We start from the raw sequence: 18,534 nt of genomic DNA on the forward strand, positions 1-18,534 counted from the left end.
ATGGCTTTTTTTGAGTAAAGGTGATCATAATGACACTATAGCTGGATAGATGTCACCAATTTTGCAGCAATTTAAACATGAAAAAAAAACCCAACCAACTGACCAGGTTTCAAACAGTGCTCAGCATGGTCACCAGCCATCTAACAAGGAAGAACAGTCTCTCCATCAAGATCTGTCTAAGAGGATAAAGATCCCAGAGTTTTCTTTCTGCAGTTACCTGGATCTGAATATTCCTGGTGCCTCAGTTTCCCTGTTGATAAAATGGGAATGATATTACTTTTCTTATTTTCTAACACTGGAGTGCTGCCAGGCTTCACTCATTAATATTCTAAGATGCTTGCTGAGGCTCTGGGATGAAAATACTTCAGTAAAGTATGTAAATAGTGCAAAAAAATAATTTAGCTACTCAAAGTGGATTAGTTTCCTTGTTTGGGTTACAGAATTAATGGCATCAACTAAACACAACGTGCCTCTTTGTAGTGATGGTTTTTGGGGTTTTTTTAATCATCTGTTCTAAAGAAAAAAAATTTTGAGGTTTGTGATTAAAACACTAACCAATTCATGTAGTTGTTCTTCTACCTGTAATGACAAACTTCCTGTATGATTCATTACAACCTTAGCTCCTGTACTTGTGAAGTACAGTGGCTTTGTAAATTCTGTTGAGATTTTCCTTGTATGCTGAGAATTTTTTTTTAAATGTGTAATGTTGAGTCTAATATATAACAAACTGAACGCTTCTAAATCCTTCTGCTATTTGAGAAGAGTTTGTTGTAATAAAGAAAAAATCAATAAATCCAGATTTTACAAACATTTCACTTATTGCTCATGCTATTTTAAGGTATATGTTTGAATAGATAGGCCTTGTGTTAATTACTTAGTGAGATTTTTTTTTTTCTTCTTTATCTCTGTCTCCAGGGGGCAACCTAGACTGGCAGCACTGGCCGTTTCTGGGCATTTGGTTGCCTGGATGAGCTGTAGCGCCGCAGGCCATTGCCCTACACGTGGCTCGGCTTTTGGTAGGTGTATCCAGGGCTTGTCAGAAAGGTCCTCCTTCAGAGGCGGTTGAGACTTGTTCTCCGTGGTTACTGCCGCCAGCAGCCCTAATTTTGGGGTTTGGAACATTTTTATCCACCTCTCTGAGTCTTTTCTCCAGCAACTTGAGGTTCAGGCGCTCCGACTGAGTGCAAACCACAATGAAAGTGCTCTTTTCTGTTAGTTTGGGATTCTTACTGTTCAAGATCTGCTTTCACTGTCAGTCAGTTAGTTCTGCAGTTAGTTGTCACATGTGTTACACAGCTTGGAAGATTCCCCCTGGGAAGCAGTTAACATTTAGGCAGGCAGTCTCCGCACTGCTGGGTTAGGAGGGTCTGGGGGTCACTGCAGCACCCCGGTGCAGGTGCCCTCCTGCAGCACCTGTTTGTGTTGTGAGTGGGAGAGCAAGGCTGCAGCATGGCACTTCTCCATGGACGCTAGTGGCAGATAGTCAGACAGTTCTCGCTGACAGATGGCCAACAGTGTTTTACAGTTTGGGCTTGAGAAACCAGTGGTATAAAATTTTTTTAGGAGGGGTTAAATATTGGGGCTATTGCTATACCTTCTGCTGGAAACATTCCCCATTTCTTGAAGAGAGGGATCGTCAGGCTGAGTATCAAGCTGTGACCAACTTGCTCCAGTATCTTGGTTGCAGCAGTGTAGTATCCAATGTTTGAGAAGAGCATCCAGAATATTTCTTAATATCCCGTTACAGTTTTACACAGGTTTGTGAAGCAGGAGGCTGTATCCTTGCCAATGGTTGCATGCCTTGTTACTCATGTAAACATTGGATCCTTTTCTAGACTGACTTCAGATCCTTTTTTTTTTTTTCCCCTCAAACATCTGCAGCAGTGAGCCGTCAGGGTCTAATTAGAAATTTTGCTCAAAAAAAAGAGTCCTTTTGCATGCTTCACTGCCTCTTCCCAAAACACTTCAAAAACAGATGCAGTCAATCTGCCTTTGCAGTTTTGTTTGTCCAATGGATGTTTCTCTCGTATCGCCCTGATCCATTTCCTCTCAGAGATGAGCAATCCCCAACGTGTCCATCTCTTGTCAGAGAAGAGTGCTGCTTGTCTTGGGATACTTAATCTTTTTCTGTTGTTCTGCAACCTCACTTCTGACGTAGGAGCACAGGTTTGCGTGTCTCAGCTTCCCTGGGACCCCTGGGCTTGGAGTTTTCCTGCTGCTTGGCTTTGGGCCTCGAGAGCTCTGGGACATACGAAATATGGGGGGTGCAGTCTCAGTGTGCCTCCGTGCCCCTGCAGAATGGGAGAAGTTTCTGACCTTTGGGTTGGGGCAGCGCCTGCATTTGCCTTTCTGTCCGCCGAGAAGGAGGACTTGCAACGGCAGTCCCTTGCACGAGAGTAGAGGGAGGATGGAGCAGATGGAAGATGCAGGCTACTTGCTCCCTATCCAGCCTTCTGCATTCTCCACATATTTGTAAAACAACTTTTGTTTTAAATTGAATTGAATTCTAAGAGTGCCATTGAAATACAGAAATGCTTCTCACTGACCTATTACTCTGCATTCATGTTGGTAAAATTTTGGATGAGTTTCTATAGTCCTCCCGCCAGTTCTTTGTCAGGGTGAAGGGTTTAGTTGGCTCTGTTAATCCACTCTCTAGCTGAAATTGTTCATTTAAATCGTTATAAAAATCCACTCTTTTCCAATGCGAATCCTATATTCCCAGATTCAAGTACTGCTGCCAGTGCAAAGACTTCAAATTCTTTGAGTGCTATCACACTGTGTCAGTCCAAAGCCAAATTGCAAACACTTATCCACAATTCCCCTTACTCAGCTTTAAGCTAATTTTTCCAGCAGGCAACAGTAGCCATAAAAGTATAGGGAAAGATTGTTAGAAGAGCTTAAGAAATTGTTGATTGATGCCTTCACAAGCTGTGGCATAATTCTACCGCATCCTTTTCTTGCAAGAAGCAAACCCTTTCGTTCTGTTACTTAAGAGATTTTTAGCATGGGGTTCTTCAGTGTCGCAGTAATTAAGAGTGATCACACCCACTGAAAGATGAAGCACAGAACAAAAGATCAACTGATTGTTTAAGCTGAAGTTAACTGAACCAGGAAAAGTAAGCTCACTGACATGAAGAAAAAAGCTTTCTTTGTGTCCTTGGTCTTCTACAATTAGCAAAGCTAAACAGATTTGTGTAACTTTTTCTACCTATAGTGATGGATAATGTTCAGGTCACAACATGACGTGTTGGGCGGTGAGGTTTTTTCCTGCAGGCTTGTTAAGAGTATCGCTCATGTCAGGTCTTTCCTTTAGCTGAGATATGATGTGCCCAACAATGATTCCCTGTTAGTCGAGGTTCAAACATGCTGCGACAGCTAACAAAGTTAGCTGGGGTGGGGGGAGCGAAGTTCGTTGAAAACATAGGCAGAGGACCAGTCTCCTCCAGTTGCAGTTGATATCTGCCGAAAAGTAACATTTCAGAGGCCAATGGAGAAAGGAGCAATTACTGTCCAGCAAAATTACAATCTGAATGGGCTGCCATTTTCAGTGCTTCACTAGGACAGCCGTGATTGCTATAGAAACTTCGGAGAGTGAGACAGAGAGGTTTTCCAGCACTGGAAATTGCGAATGGAGAAGGTTAGACTGGGTGCAAAGCCCATTCAGTCAGGCAGCTGCCAGTTGAGCCTCTTTGCCAAGTAGATTGTAGGAAATGCTGATTAAAATGTCCACTGAATGCACCAGGCAAATTAAATTTCAGTCACAGCTGCCCGGCCAGTTTCGGTGGGAAGATGGCTCCGGCGCGTGGTGCACCTGGGCTCACTCTCCCTGCTGCAGCCTCTCCCACGGACCCTTGCCCCCTGCTCACAGGTATGGCAGTGATGCTGCGGCAGTGATGCTGCAGCCGTGGCAGCCTAAGGACACAGGTGAGATGAGGTTTTTGGGGAAAGATGGTAGGGGCTGGTCTAATAAAGGATGTCTGTGGGGAAAAAAAAAAAAGGAGCCAGACATCGTTCCAGGTGGGGGAGCAGTGTCTCTCCCCACCCCAGCTTTGCCATCTCTCCCAGGGCACAAGCACAGTAGATGAGGGCTGCTGCCACGTTCACCTCCCCCTGCGTGGGCTGGCACCCCCGTTTTGTCCCCCCCATGGCATGTGTTGATATATAAATAGGACTGCTCTCTTTGAACGTGTTGCCTTCCAGCCCCTTCCCCTCCAAACAGCCTGCGATGGACAGCTGAAACTGTCCCTTCGGGCCAGAATGGCTGGCGGTACAGCTGAAAGCCCACCACAGACCAGGAGACAGGGCTAAGCCTGTGGGAGGTCTCGGTGCGTGGGGCTTCCCCCTCATCACCTCTCCAGCAGCTTAGACAAGCCCCTGAAATCCCTCCCACAGCCCATCGGTCCCCAGCTTTGGTTGCACACCCAGGTGCATCTGCAACTCCTGTAATGTCTCTCCTTAAGAGGCTGCTCTTACCCCAACTCCCCGGTCCTTTCATCTATGCTGGGGAAAGGTTTAATCTCTTTTTGTGTTCATCACTGGCCTTGGAAAAACAGCTTGTCACCCTTCTGGCAGCAAGCTGGCAGCAGTTATTCCAGTACTTCCCTCCCCACCAATCCCCTGAAGGACCATCCGTATTATTAGGCTTTATCGCCATCGTTGTTTCATTTCCTCCTCTCTCCTGTCTCTCCTCAGCCTCCTTTGATTTAACTCCAGGCAGTCAGCCAGAAGAGTCTCAGGCAGGTAAGCTCAGACACATGAAATGCTGTGACACAGTAACATGGCCGTTTCCCTTCTCCTCCACAAGCTGCATGCAGCCGGTGTGCCGGCTCGGGCAGCAAAGCCTTCAGCGCTGCACTCTTTTACAACAGCTCTGCATTTAAGTACAAAGAATTATATGGCCTGTATTAGTAAAAGCAATGAGATTTGTCTTGCAGCATAAGGGTGAATGATGTAACAAGTCACAGCTTATCAAATCCATGAAATGCGTGCTGTATAGAATTATTTTTTTTTTCCAGAAAAAAATTATGCACTTTTGGTCGGAAATATAATGGATATTTTGTTCAGATTGCGATTCTGTTCATTTACAATTTCTCAATACACAGTTCTTTAAAAGTCAGACTGACTTCATCCTCTGCTCTCAGAGAACCTGAAGACAGTGCTCAAGCATCAAGATATCCGCTCAAGCCAATGTCTGTCATTGTCTGCTTAGGCTTTTTATATGCATTGGTTATTTGTTTTACTAATGGCTAACACCAAGCTGTTACAGTAGTGTGTATGTATATGTGTGTGCATATATATGTATACACACTCAAGGACCTATGAATGGGTTTTGCAGTCCTTGTGGCCTGTAACTGTTCCCATAGCCATGAGTTAAGGCTTGGTTAATGGATGTCAGTCTGTCAGTTCTTGAACAATTTAGGAAATTAGTTATTGACATAATGGAGAAATTATCTGAGTGTATCACAGCAACCTATACTCGAGGACACCTCCGTCTGCTAAGGTTGACCCTAATAATTAACAGCCTTACCCAGTGCCCCAGAGGTGCTTTATAAGGCACAAGGCTGAAGGTTAAATATCTTCTGTGCATCAGATGTGCTCATTACACCAGTATGTCTATAATGGCTTTCCTGAAGCCACAGCAGCTTGTTAATTGATTGTTCTCATTTTACAGTCTTTCCAGGGGTCCCCTGTACCGTTACAAAGCTGTGCCCTTGTCCTGGCCAGATTGCCTTTTCCTGTTCAGCCTGAGAACTAGCGTCCCCTCGCTGAATGGGGACCCACCTGCCATCCCTTCGCTTGCCCTTGGTCAGCTGTACAGTGCTGCTCAGGCACCCGCTGCTTCCTCTTCCCCCAGCCCCACTCCTCCACCTCAGCTCTTCCTTCTCTGAAATTCAAAGTCTCCACAGCCAGCTGCCTCCCGTTCAACCCTCCACCACCACAGTTTAGCATTGAGGCAGCCCTGCAGTTCTCCCTTGTTTGGTCCAGGGTTTTTTAACTTAAAACTTTTCCAGTATGAGAAGGTGATGATGAATCAAAGGCTGAGTGTCATGGTGTGGAAGAGGAACAAGGTTTGCAAGGAGAGCATGACCAACTGGTAAACCACCTGCTTCTCTGATCAACTGCTACAGCTGGAAAGAAAACCAAAAAGCTTTCTGGGATGGGAACACCTTTGCTGGCTCATTTGGAGCTGAAGCCATTGAGCTGTTAATGCCACATGCTCCTCCCTATGTCCCAAGTGAGAAATGAGCTGCAAAGGCCTCAGCCTTGGGTTGAAATCCTCCCAGGTACTTGGGCACCTGGCTAGAGTGGAAGGTAGGTCCCTGCAAAGAGCAGCTGGGCTTTAGCACCTCCCGTCTTTTAAACAAGAAGAAAGATGACTGAATTTTTGTTTTGCGTGTAGCAGGGAAAGCAGAGGCTAAAAGCAGGGGGAATTGGGTTTCAGCAGAGCTTCCCATTTCTTGGCTTAAAACAGACACATGCTCCCATCGTCCCATTGCCTTCACTCCACAGCTTTCCCACGGTCATGCAAGGGGGGATGCGCAAAGCCCTGTTGTGTTATGGCTCTTGAGGAGGTTTTACCGTTCCACTTGGGCTGAGATGCTCCTGATGGAGGGAGAGGCTAGACACACTGTCAGGATTTGTGGCTCCCTCTCCCCTAACTTTGGTGGCAACAGACAAGTCCAATGATGTATTTTAAGTGACTGACTTGAGGCACCACTGTTCCATAATCTAGGCAAAATGGAGAACCCAGGCTAAGGCAGGATAAGTGGTAAATTAGCATGAAAGGCTGACTCTGAGAAGAAAGAGCTAGTCCCTAACCCTGTTTCGTAGGAATACCTTTGTGCTTGGGCACAGCATATGCCATCATCTAGCTCCACCGTGCGTTGGGATCTCTCCTCCTGCCTGCCACAGGAGAGAGAGATTTTTTTTTTTCCCCTCACCCTTTCCCACACCAATGTACAAGCACTAGCAATGCTTTCTCTTCAGCGGGGTGTTTCAATAGTACCAAGCAGGCAATTTCACGTAAATCACGCTCATTATTTGTGTGGTTTGGTAGCACTTTTGCTTGAAATGCCTTTCCCGTTCTCCTTCGCTCATCTGCTCCACAGCCTGCATATACTGGCCTCTCCGACGGTAAAAAAAGTAGCAAGCTGGGGTTATAGAATTCCAGATTGGCAAAGATCTACCGGGATACCTGTCCTTAGGATGACGGAAGAAGACATCTGGCTGGCACAGGACACCCCTCAAAACTTGCATCCACCGGGGCTCTGAAAACGCATCCTCTGCAGTCAGTCATTCCCCCGACGGTAACTAAAATGGACCCTGCGCCCCAGGACGGTGCCTCAGGCTTTCTCCTACCCTCGTTTTAAAAATATCACCTTTCATATTTTAAAACTGTTTGGAAAACTTATTTATGAGGAAAAAAAAAACCAAAAACCCAAACCAAACGCCGCTGCCTGAGCACAGGGCGTTGTGCTCCGAGCTGTGAGGAGGGGCTCGGAGGCGGCCTGCCAGGAAGGCGAAGCCCACAAGATGGCAGGGCCGCACCGCGGCACAGGGACCGCCCTGACAGAGACGTTAGCGGCTGCTACACAGGTTCATTCTAAAAAGAAGCGCCTAAAAGACGCCCGGGCTTTCACCTTGCCGTCGGACTGAGAAGAAAGTCAAATAAATAGAGCGTAGCTTGGGCAGAGATTCCTCGCAGAAGGTGCTGGAAAAAAACCCCATGGGGACTCCCAGTACCCACCCTCCTGTCAGGGAATAAAGCGTTAGCTGGTGTCTCCAGGGTGCCCTGTGGCCGCAGCTCTGGGGCACGGCTGGCTGGAGGCAGAAGCCAGGCGTGGGGTCGCAGTGGGCGCCGTGGGGACTGCCCGTGCCCCTTGTCAGGCAGGGCGACCACAAAAAAGGGGGGGCAGAGGGGTTGCATGGGGCTGGGGGGGGCAGGTGGGCAGCGGAGCCTTGTGCAGGCCTGGGATGACTTGACCCTCACTGTGATAGAGAAGATTTACAGGTTTTAATATGCAACCAGTCAATTATTACTTGGTTTGGGGAAGCGAGGGCTTCCTTGGAAGTGGGGCTGCCTTATATTCAGGTAAATACCCCATCCCTGGCAGCATTCAAGGCCAGGTTGGATGGGGCTTTGGGCAACCTGGTCTGTGGAAGGTGTCCCTGCCCATGGCAGGGGGGTTGGAACTAGATGATCTTTAAGGTCCCTTCCAACCTAAACCATTCTATGGTTCTATGATACTTCACATCGTTTGATCCTATCCCAGCCTTTCCCCCAGAGCCAGATTCTGCCTTGCAATGGCTCAAGCAAAATCTTGCTGGTTGCACCACCATGCAGGATCCCTCAGCGCGGGGCACAAGGCATGCGTGCTCCTGTGCAAAGCAAAAGGCAGGCCCCCCAAAATGTTTGGAAAGCTCGGGGCTTCTGCATGGCTACCTCGTGACTTCTCAGGCAAGCACATCCCTGCCTGGATCACTGCCTCCAGCCTACCCTTTTTAGCATGTGTTGGCACCACGTTGGCTTGGTGATGGGAGGCTGTCTCCAACCTGCAGTGCAGGTGGTCTTCGGGGGGGATCACTGCTGCCCCTGCATGTGGGACTTTTTGGCAAGTGGAGTTGGTGAGTAGTGCCATCCATGCCTGGGATTTTATTTAATACTGGGAAGCTCATTGCACATACAAGTGGTCTTATGAGAAAGGGAGAATCACCAAGACTTCAGGTGCAGCTCTGAATTCCCCAACTTCAAGGGCAGCTGTGACAACAAATTGTTCTCTGTATCTCAGTGAAGAAATCTCCTTAGTACGGTTGTCTTCATCTGCTGGGATCCTGACATCGTTCTCAAAAAAATCACAACACCTGGAACAGATTTGGAGTTGATACAGCCTCATTTCTTCCCCAATAGTACAAGCCAGTGCCCTCCCAGCTGGGAAGAGCCTGGCTTTTGAACAAGCCTGAAACTCCAATGCTCTGAGATCCCAAGCACTCATAGGATTTGGCTTATGGTAGACTCCTCAAAGAAAATCCCATGACTATGCCTTTAAAAAGAGATGGCCCTTGCTTGGGCTTGCTGTGGTTAAGAGCTTCAGGAAGCTCCCCAGTCCTGTTCTGCCACCCCTTCATCACCACAGCCTCTCCACTCCTCCTCCTTCCACGTGGTTCAGCTTGCATCAATCCTCTCCACTGCCAGTGTCCTGAGGAGAACGTGCAGGCTGTATCCTCTCCAAAAACACAGGCAAAGAAGGTACTAGAGGAGATGAGTCAACCTCTGTTTAACATTTTGTGGGTTGGGGTTTTTTAAAATTATTTTGTTGGGTTTTTGCAGTGGAAGCAGGTCTTCTCTGCTTGGGCTTCCCCATGTGACTTCCCCTTCCAAGCTCATATCCTCTGCTGGCTGGTGCAAGCAGCTCCTTGTGCAGTCAGCTTCTGTTCTTTTGAGGCACCAAACTCTCCTCATATAGACTGCAAGCACCCCACATGGCATTCAGTGAGCCAAGCATTTGAATGCTCAGTATTGTTGCATACTTAAGTACCTTTTAGGCTGTATCTCTTAATCCTGAAGCTCTAAAAAATGCTAAATTCAAATGGAAAATAATAGACAAACTTGTTATGCATTGGTACCTCTGTGGCTTGCCTAGAGGCAGAAACGATGTTGAGACTTTTTCAAGTGAAACTATTGTACAAACATGTTGAAGGGAGGCACACATAAGAAGAGACTTTTACTGGAAAACTTCACTCCTATAGACAACGTGCTGGAACAGAGGTCTGGTGACAGGTAGAAAAATTACCCCAGTGTTTTAAGAAACAAGAAAGAGGATCAGTCTAGCTACAGTGAAGAAGAGACAAGGGAAAAAAAAAAAACAGCTCCAATCAAGCATGCCAGGGCATAACCCTCTCTGCAGATCTCTTCTCATAAGGGTCCAAGCCCATGAAAGAACTTGCAATCAATGGATGCTAAAGTCTACTGAAGGAGCAAGCAGGCCATTAATGTAACAAGTCAATTAACTTTGATGGAGCTGACTTTTCTGGAAAATTAGCTGGATTGCCAGGGTAACCAAATCACAAAAGGATGCAGGACACAATCAACACACAGAAGGATACAGACATTTGCTGAAAAGTTCTATGGGCATGACAAAATTAAATGAAACTGGATGTCCTAGAAAACAGTTTCCACTTTCATCATGTCTCTTGGCTGGATTCCACAGCATTGCAGAAACGTTTCTACAAGAATTGATTACTTCTCACATTCTGGGCCCTGGAGAGCTTCCCACGCCACCCAGAATAGGTAGGTCTTTTTGCGTACAGGCTTAGAGGTGAGATCTAAGCCAGCTGGGTAAAGCCACCATGCTTCAATTACACATTACTATGCATATGACTGAATCCTGCGATCAACAAGCTGAAAGGAAAGAGAGTAAAAGGACTAGCCACTTATTTTACACACATTTAGCAGCAGGATATGCATATAAAAGCAGATAAACTGAGGGAGCAACAGTAAGCTAATCTGAGCCAGAGAGCAGAGGTAGATCTTCTTCTGACACTGCGAATAAGCTTCATCTGGCTAGTGATGAAGCAAATGGATCCATACTACAGAGTGAGGTCAAAAGCAACATAGAGTTGAAGAAGTTTTAGACTCATGAGTTCAGTTTAGCCTAAAACATGGGTCCTTCAGTTCCAAAACTGAATGTTCCCCAAAGGCTGAGAACAGTGTGGATCAGCTCCTGTCTGAGTCTGTTTTCAGCTGCAGTCTTTGCAACAGAGTAGCCACTGCAGGACTTCACCTGGTGCCCCGACTAAGCCATTTCCATCTCCCCAGCCACAGCCTTGTTCTTACATCCTCTTTACCTTCCTGCACTGGAGCTCTTTGCTCATGCAGATACTTCTACTGCTTTCCAGAGGCATGTGGGCCTCTGGAAAACTGCTTGCATTTCCTAAAAAAAAAAAAAATAAAATTAAAAACTTTTCTTATTCTTAAAAAGTTTTTTTTTTTCCCCACATAAAAATAAGTTCAGGACTCTCACTATTTGGAGATCTCAGTTCAAACCCCTGCTCTGCCTCTTAACTTCCCAAGTTCCAGAGACTTGATGCACCAGGTTAATGGCTTGTGGGTATTGATGACAACTGGATGACAGCTCCACCCTTTCATTTGCCTTGTTTCAGCTCTGACTTTGTACAAAATTATCCTCTGGAGCAAGGAGAAGCCAGCAGACTTGATTTAAGACTTGAGAGAATAAAATTCTTGCATCATCCCAAGGAGAGGGGGAGGAAGCAGGAAAGCACTGGGACCCCAGAAAAGGCAACAGGGAATGAGAGATTCTTGATTTCCACCACTAACTGGTTTTCCAGGAGAGAAGTCTTGCTTTTAAAAGGAGATTAGAGCACTTTTCTAGATAGGGATTGCAGGTATTTTGCAAAGATACCTTAGTGCATTCCTGTCAATAGCTACAGCATCTATAAATTTATACTTCTGGATGAAAGGCACTTTATCAAAAAGTTCCTGACAAGCTCTTATCTATGCAGCACATCACTGTCATACCCATCCCGTGTGAAATCTGTGCAAGAAAGACAGGGTTCATTTTGTCAAATTATAAGGAACAAATGGTGCCAGACTGAGTAAGAAGCAGCCTCCAAGACCTACTGCACCACAAATCTCAATGCAGCACATTGCACTGAGCCCAGCAGCAAAGGCAATATAAGGAAATGGGTATGAGGGAAACTAGGAGGCATGGAGAACAGGTGAGTCCAAAGCTCAAGAAGATGAAATAACAACAAACAAAAACGAAGCTACTTATCCGAGCTACCACATGAGCCGCTGAGCATCATGAATTTTTACTCATGCTCTCCTGAGATGAAAGACACTGACACCAATCCGTACAGAGGGCTTGTGGACTGGAGAAAGACTGGTCTTGCGATGGGTGTTGAGAATACATTAGCAAAGCCCCAAGCAGGTGAAAGATACAGTCCTTGCAGAAACAGAGGGTGTATTAGTGTGCCAGCAACGGGGCTGTCATTTTGATTCTTCCCTCCTGCTTTCTGCTAAGTGCTGTTTTTCTCAGTCTCTCCGAGGTTAAGGACAGATGGGAACCATTAGATCTTCACGGCTCCTTTGGGAACTGTTAGTCAGACCTCTTGCATATCCCAGCCCTTCAAACTTCACCTGCTTACCTTGCCTGAGTCTTGGCTACAGTGTCACTCATGCTTTTAACTGTAGTTAGCACACATCCATCAGAACATGCCTGTCTTGGCTCGGACACATCTGGAAAACGCGCCAACCGCCCTGACAGCTTGTTACAGTGATTAATCACCTTCATTCCAATAAATTTGTGCCCAGTTTTTCATATGAATTTATCTGGTTTCAGCTTGCTGCTACACATTCCCATAATTTACTAGATTAAAGAGCCTTTCAGTACCTGATATTTTTCTCCCAAGGAAGTTCCTTCACCATCATAATCAATTCCCTGCTCAGTCTTTTTTGATAAGCTAGAGAGAGCGAGTGCTTCACATCTCCCATTGCAAAGCATTTTCTCCAGGCTCTGAATCATTTTGTGTGGCTCTAATGTTCCACCACCCATTTTTCAACATCAATTTAAAACACACAAGCCATCCCAGTGCCAGTCTCATGAATACAGTGTGTGCTCATATCCAGTTGCTTGTCCCTTAGGACTCTTAAAAAAAAACAACAAAACTATTCAGAGTCTTAGGCAGATGCAAGATGGCTTCCTTCTGGCTGGTATTTGGAGCAACTGAAAACCAGCCATCAGTCACCTTCACTGGTGCTGCCATCTCAGCAGGTGAAGAGAAAGCATGACAAGGCTGTCTCCCTGCTCATTCACTGTGATGTGATTCAACATTGGAAAGCAAGGCTGCCCCTGCGCGGGGTACCGCACAGATTGCCCCAGGCACACCCAGACCACATCCATAGGGATAAACAAGCCAACGGACACAGAGCAGCCGTGTCCAGGCTGTTAAACTCTCTTACCTATCAAAGTGGAGTGGCTGCAGCCAGACTTTTTACATCTATGCCTGGGAATTGTTTGGGAAAGTGCTAGCAGCCTGGGCCAATGCTGTGCCAGGGACCATTCTGCAATCTCGCCATGGACCCAGCTGAGCTCCAGTACCTGGGAGTGCTCCCCACCACCACCCCCTTTACCAAGAGAGATAAACGCTGCCTTAACACAGAACCAGGCTCCAAGGAGGGAGAAGGATGAAGCGACTCCCTCGCTTTCTCCTTCCAAACCCTCTTTCCCGACAGGTTAGCAGGGCTTCAGACCAGAGGGGCAGCAACAGGCTGGGGCATCCTTTTCCTGCCCAGTGGCGGTCTAAGGGCTCTCACTGACACTGGAGAGGAAAGACGTCCATCGCAGCAGAGCCTCCAGCAGGTGCATCAGGCCTCTCAGCGCAGCCTCGTGTGTCTCAGCAAGAGAAAGGACACAGGAAGAAAAGGCAATAAAGACACTTTTGCATAAGCTCAGAAAGCAGGTCTTGTGTCTGAGGTCTTGCATCACCGTGTAGCTAGGATCAAATCCAGGCTGGCAACCGCACCTGGGCTGATGCTTTAGCCCTGGGGGGGTCCCTGAGCTGCCCATCCTGCATCAAACATCCACCCAGCACCAGCACCCCAAAGCTTTTTCATGGCAGGCCTGTCGGGCTGCCGCTTGTCAGAGTCAAAACAGCAGTCACCCAGGTATCCGATGCCAACAAAGCTGGTGGCACTTCGCACCTGTTATAGGTAGATGAGGTGCCCAGGCTGAGCCTAGATACCACTTTTTCTACAGTTCCAGGGTTCTCAGATCAGGAGGTTGAGGGAAGGGTGATTTTGGGAAAAGTTAGTCTCCCCCCCAACTCAACAGAAGGGAACAAAAAATATCTGATGGCTAATTATTTCATTAGATTTTGACTAAAACAATAAGAACTTTCTCTTTTTCCACAGGATTGTCCCCTTTCTTATATTCTGTCAGTGGCAGAAAATGCTGAATCACAAACCTGGAGCTTTAAAAAAAAAAAAAAAAAAAAAGTATTTCATATGCAGAAGAAACATATCTTACATCATTTCATGTTTCCTGCTCTGCTCTCTGGTGCCACGTTCCTCATTTTCAGGCTGTTTTAAAGGTCAGGATTTGTTCTGTGAAGCTGACCTCAGACATGGGAAATATGCTGCCTCATCACTCCAGGATCTTTTCTCACATGATTAGTCCCAACATTCCTGCAAGTAGAACAGTCCCCAATCACCACCGCTGCAGCCACAAAAAAAAAAAAAAAAAAAGCAAGATATTTTTTCTTTCCATTCCCCAAGTTAATATTTACCACCATCACAGCCTCATTTCATAGGCTGGGGGCTACTTCAGCAGTGTAATGCTATTGCCATCTATGGGCAAGTAATAGTCTTACCAGTCATACTTAACGAGTTAAAGTCAGAATACATACCTAAACTGACAACTACTCTCAGGAAAGTTTTAAAGGACTTTAAAGAGGATTTTATTTAAGATTTTCCAACGGCTAAAATATATGATCTGGATAAAAGTTAGTCAAAGACAGCAATTACTTCTCATGGTATTTGTTTTAATCCTTATTATGTATTCATTCAACTGGCTTCATTTTGCATGAATAATTTTATTTTGATGCTATAGTTTGAGCAGGCGGGAGAGGTCACGTTAAGGTGTTGATCCGGAAGAAGCATGCACACTCTATTTTGAAAAAAGATCTGAACTTATTTGAAATCACTACTATTGATTATCAAATGTTTAAAGAATGATAGAAGGCACAACAGTGATGAACAAGCTTCAGTGCTACAGGAAAGCTGAAAATTAATTTACTTGCTTAATAACTCTTCTAAAAATGTAAGATTTCAACCTGAATAAAAGAACCAGTCAATTAATCTACTGGTTATAAATTACAAATATATACTGACAAAATTGTCTGATTGAAGTGTAAAAGTTACTGCAAACTCTTTTTAGCTTGCTTAAGCCTCTAAGAAAGAATCTGGCTCTTTTTCAGTAACCTAATGGACCATGTTCATATGAAAAAGTTTTTGTCAGTATCTGTAAGAAATAGAAATCAAAACTGAACTCCCACTCACTGGGAGACTCTACAGGTGACATTTAAAAGAAAGCACAACACCACAGCAAGATGAAAAATGGGTTTTCTGTTAAATTATAACTAGCCAGACGGTTATACTGCTCTCAGGTTCATGATAAAGGCATAAAGATTGCCTCCCATGCCTGCAGAGCTCATTGCCAGGTGGCACGAACTATGCACGGTTAACTTGTCAGACTCAGCCTCTTCTTGTTGGTCTCTGCTGAACCAGCGAAAGGAAAATGCTCAGGCCCTGAGAGCAAGGATTGCCCCACAGCTTGTCACTCAGAAAAAAAAAAAAAAAAAAAAAGGCGGCAAAGGCATCAGACCCATCTCAGGCCCTTGCCAGAGGAAGGGCACTGTAAGACTGAACCTCGCAGAAGTCATACGAAAAGAACCAAAGCACAAAGTCCTCCTCTAACGAAGTCAGAACAAAAATGTTTGGATACGATTTCTGGAAGAAAAAGCCAGAGGTGTTTGTGAATAAGCAGAAGAATAGGCACTTCCAGTGACCGCAGAACTATAAACAAAAGCACTTTTGTGCACTCCCAGATTACTTGCTCTTATTTTCTCTTACAGTCACATGCTTATGTGGGCCTGTACAGTTTGAAAACATGATTCATTAAGACGCCTTAAATTGCTACCAAGTATTGTACTATTAATACTGACTTTGTTTTAACTTTCCTGTTACTTGGTATAATTTGTTTCATAACTGTATCATCTCTTACTTGACCAAATTGCCACTGAATCCTTTAAAAGTTTTTGTGGATATGTGCACTATATTTCCAAAGCATTTCAGATTTATGGGTACCCCCCACCCCTGTCATTGTTTCATTGGTTCAGGGACGTTCCCTTCTTTTCAGCAGATTGAAACATCCAGTAATCTGAAACAGATTTGGTGACCCTATAGCATTAAATCATGCTTTGTGGTGCTTTATTCCTGCTCCAAAAGACTTTATGCATTAGCGGGTACATAAAATTGCACCAGAGACTGAATACATATTGAAAAGTAATAAATGATTCCATATGGTCTTAATTTTTCAAAGCAGCGCACCACTGTTTTAAAGCAATAGTGTTTAATTTTCCAATTAGGAAGATTTTTAAATAGCCCTTCTAACCCACAGATATGGGAACACTCTCACTTCAGATACTCTCCCCAGCTGAGAGATTTCGGTGCACCAACAATTTTCACAGTCAAATGGTGTCCTTGGTTAGCTAGCTAGCAAGGGTACAATTAGCCAAGGCAGTTAATTTCCTCCTTTTATTCAAAAAAGCTTGTGTCATCATTACTGCGAAGACACAGGTCACAAAGCCTCTGTGAGCAAACTGAATAGCATACGTTCCTCTTTAAGCTTCACGTACTTGAACATCTGTCAGACCTCAGCTACAGTTCCTCCCCAGTTTTCCCTCTTTACTTCCAAGGAAAAAATCTATTTTGGTAAAACAAGGCTTATAATACCTCTACCTAGATACATTTTAAGCCCAACATGCCTATTTTGGAGAGTAGCTACTGCATTTGGAAACAGCAGCCTCTTCAACAGATCAGTTCTCAGCATGTATTCAATTACATATGCTCACTTAAATGGTACCCCCCCAAAAAAAATTAACAAAATAAAACCAGGTCTCACTCTCGCTGTCATTGGCTCTCCACAAGTAAAACAGCAGTGAACGACTTAAGATGCACACCTTTAACACAGCAGCTTGCTAGACTGAAGGAAATGATTTTGCAAGGCAGGCAAGGGTGCATACGAATGGAAGAATTCAACTTTTCAGATTCCAAGACGAGTTTGCAGGGCAGTTAGCTATAATTGCATGCCCTGAGCATGTTTAAGTGACATTCACATAAGCTGCAAGGAATGTAAGGCCTTTAATACCAGAAGCAGGACCGGGGCAGAACTGAGGCACTGAAGTTAAGAACTGCCCTCCCAAAAGCCCCTGCTCAACCGATGCCTAATCCCAGAGGCTGTGGAGTCCTATTTTTAGGTTGTCAGCATCCCAAGATACAGGACATTCTGCCTTTCGCATACCCAGAACCACCCCATGCCTGCAGAGCTCATTGCCAGGTGGCAAAAACCACGTTGGGCAGCTCTGTGCCTCCCTTCCCCCTGGCCCAGCACTGGAATTTGGAGCTCAGACACGTCTCCATGCAAGACGAGACCCTCGGCCCCAGCTGCGCAGCCTGCTCAGAGCACAGCCGACACATACCAGAGGGCTCCAGCTCCTTACAGCACGCTGCTGTGATCGCTCTTCCAAGACGGGACAGCAGGTAGGAGGTGCCCGTCGCTATCCCATCGCCTGCTGCAGTGTGTCTTGGGCACTCGGGAAATGTGACCCCCTTCCCATTCCTCTGACTTGATGCAGCTCCTGAGTCAGCAGCCACCCAGTTCCTCCAGGGTGGGAGAGAGAGAGAACCAGCTGCAAATGCTTATCATCAACTTCCCCACCATGTGCTGAGCCGCCGACTGCTTTTGCTTAACACTTCACCAGCCCCTTTGAACCCTTTCTCAACTACCCAGGGGGGCACTTCCTTCCCTCTGTGTGCCTTGCAGGTGCTCCCCACACCAGGAGACCCAAGGTCAGCTTCTCCCCCTGCTGCCCCCGACCTTCCTGAAGAGTATCTTACCCGGGAGGTATGCTAGGCTAACACACACTCCATTTTGAACCAGCCTGTTGAACCCGTACTGCTGCCTGGGGGAGAGGGTGGGGATTCAGGATTCAAGGAGAGGCCATGACCTAGCAATAATAATATTGCCATGGGGAAGGGAGGGGAACAGCCTTGGATTTCAGTCCCCTTTTCCAAGTGTGCTCCATGTACTTTACATTGAACGTTTGTCAGAGGACAAAACACAAAGTTCTGGGAAAAGGACCAGGAGCCACATCTCCAGCTCCTAAAGAAGCGCTCTGATCGCTGGAGATACAGAATGACGGGGGGAGGGAGGTGCTTGGACTTCTTCCTCCCGGGGCCACATACAGGAGAAAATAATTAATTCTTCGAGGGAACAGAAACAGGCTGTATGTAGGCACCTGCTCTCAAAAGGAGAGGCCAGGCTGTGAGCCTCAGCAAAGGGAAATCCTTCCCCGCAGCCCTCGTTCTCTTCACCCCGTCCCCGATTCAAACCTCTGCTACACAAGCGTGCCTTACGTTTGCAGGTAGAGGGAAGCAGGGTGGTTATTTTAGGGCTGCGGTGTGCAAGCGCCTCTACAACGAAGCAAGGACCGAGGCTGCATCTCTCCGCACAGCACCGCGCAAGCGGGACAGCCGCCTCGGGGACGTTTTTGGCCAACCAACACCGCCACGGTTCCAGGGGTGTAGCTTTCGGGTCTCCCCATCGGGGCCCTACCTCTAGGCACTTGGCACCCGGCATCCTGCCGCCAGACACGCACCGGGTCCCTTCCCTCACGCAAGGCCTGCGAGTCCCCTCCAGAGGTGGGCTTCGACGTAGCTTTGGGAGAAGGGGAACG

The 18,534-nt window shown here is 46.3% G+C and overlaps 1 long non-coding RNA gene across 2 annotated transcripts; it reads right to left on the reverse strand.

Annotated features, from left to right (window-relative positions):
- Window positions 1-10,109: 10,109 nt before the first annotated feature.
- LOC104835424 lies at window positions 10,110-18,528 on the reverse strand. Of its 2 annotated transcripts, none has more exons than XR_774732.1 (3): window positions 18,414-18,528; window positions 14,046-14,203; window positions 10,110-10,931 (listed from the first exon to the last, which is right to left on the reverse strand). It is a non-coding gene; the product is annotated as an uncharacterized LOC104835424 (long non-coding RNA). The 2 variants fall into 2 exon arrangements; XR_774733.1 differs by having other exon boundaries at window positions 17,278-18,528.
- Between the last annotated feature and the right edge of the window lie 6 nt (window positions 18,529-18,534).

Source organism: Haliaeetus leucocephalus, unplaced genomic scaffold (genome assembly GCF_000737465.1).
Source record: "Haliaeetus leucocephalus isolate CR32 unplaced genomic scaffold, Haliaeetus_leucocephalus-4.0 Scaffold384, whole genome shotgun sequence".
Lineage (NCBI taxonomy): Eukaryota > Metazoa > Chordata > Aves > Accipitriformes > Accipitridae > Haliaeetus > Haliaeetus leucocephalus.